Raw genomic sequence first — 1667 nt, forward strand, 5'->3', positions numbered from 1 at the left:
TGTAGTGCGTGATTAACAGGAATGGCGGTGTGGCTTGACGGGGGGGGGGGGGAATATCAGTAATGACGTGGGGTTAGGTGAGAGAGACAGAAATGGCTCAGGAATGATGGTCCAGGTACTAGGGGATAATGAACAAGACATAAAAGTAGTGAGGAATGAGATATAGAGATACATAAGGGTGGTTGTAGTGAAGTGTGTGTATGGTGGCAGACATAAGTGAGCATTGGGAATGATAGCAGATATGAGAGGTATTAAAATGAAGTATAGCAGAGCAAAGGAGAAGCAATATAGCTAGAGGTATGTGGGATGGAATGATAATGAGAATGAGGGCTGGAATTGTGTGTGTGTGGTTTGGGTGGGGGAAGGCAGTAACTGGTAGCATAAAGAGTTAGGGGATGTAATATGTGCCAAGGACAGATGAATGTTGGGGGAAAGGAATGGGTAGGGAGATGCGATGTGGAGAATGCTTGATGGGGCAGTGTGGGTATAGAGATAAGGACAGGCTTCCATACAGTTTCTGTCTACCAAATCCATTCACTAGGTATTGATCAACCTGGGACTAGACTTGCCCAATGTTTCATGCAGTGGGACTGAACCTGAAACTATATGTTTAGCAATTAAATCTATAAATCCATCAGTAGCTTAGGATGAATTATTAGAAATTATTTTAAAATCTAGATCATTTGTCATATAAATGGCACTGGCAGACAGAAATGGTACCTAGGTGTCCTTTTAAGTTCTGAGTTTAAATCCTGCTGAGGTCAATTTTGCCTTCCAGTTTCCTAGGGTCAATAAAATAAGTACCTGTCAAGTAGTGAGGGTGATTTATGTTGTCCCTACTACTGTTCCATAATAACCAAATTTGTGGCCATTTTTCTGTCCCAGAAACCATCATCTTCTCTACTAGATTTTAGATGTAACCTGTGTCACATCTCTGGCAAAAAGTGTTTTTGCTTAATCAAAACCTAAGCCAACAACCAACTGAGATTAGTTATGTTCTTTCATATATTATCACCTTTTTTTTATAAAAAACTTCATTTAGAAGTGCAAAGAAACTATGCCATTGAACTCAGATGCAGCCCAATTAGCTATTTTCTTTGTGTCAACCTCTTCTTGCTATTATACAATACACAAGTGTGGCTGTGTAGGTGAGAGGCTTACTTCCCAGGCACTTGGTTTTAGGTTCAATCCCACTGCATGACATCTCGGGCAACCATCTTCCATGGAGTTTATTTAGGCAGATTTTCTACTGCCAGATGCCCTTCTGGCCACTAATCCTCATCTATTTTCAAGCAAGATAATATTTTCCTGTGGCCAGACATGTTTCCATAGAATACTGGAAATGAATGACACTGATTGTATGACAGTGACACTCATTTGTAACTACCATGCAATGTCAAGGCAAAGTGACACAAGCACTCATGTGCACTTGCATGTTCATACTCACACACATCTCATCATGGTGGACCATTGAACTCTGTATATTTTTTTTTCATTCTCTCTGTGTTTTTTCCCTCTTAATCCTTTCTGTCAAAGAGCATAGGCTCAAAACATAAATAAATTTTCCACTCTTTCTGAGCATTAAACTAATACACCTGCTTGTTGTTCCTACATCTGTCATCATCTTTTGTTTTCTGTAAACTTGAACTATATATATATATATATAT

General features: G+C 39.4%; 1 protein-coding gene across 1 annotated transcript in view; it reads left to right on the top strand.

Moving 5' to 3' along the window:
- Positions 1-1667, top strand: part of LOC106868410 (exostosin-2) — an 81733-nt gene that overhangs the window by 2780 nt on the left and 77286 nt on the right. The window lies entirely within an intron of this gene.

This window comes from Octopus bimaculoides, chromosome 2 (genome assembly GCF_001194135.2).
Source record: "Octopus bimaculoides isolate UCB-OBI-ISO-001 chromosome 2, ASM119413v2, whole genome shotgun sequence".
In the NCBI taxonomy this organism is placed as follows: Eukaryota; Metazoa; Mollusca; class Cephalopoda; order Octopoda; family Octopodidae; genus Octopus; species Octopus bimaculoides.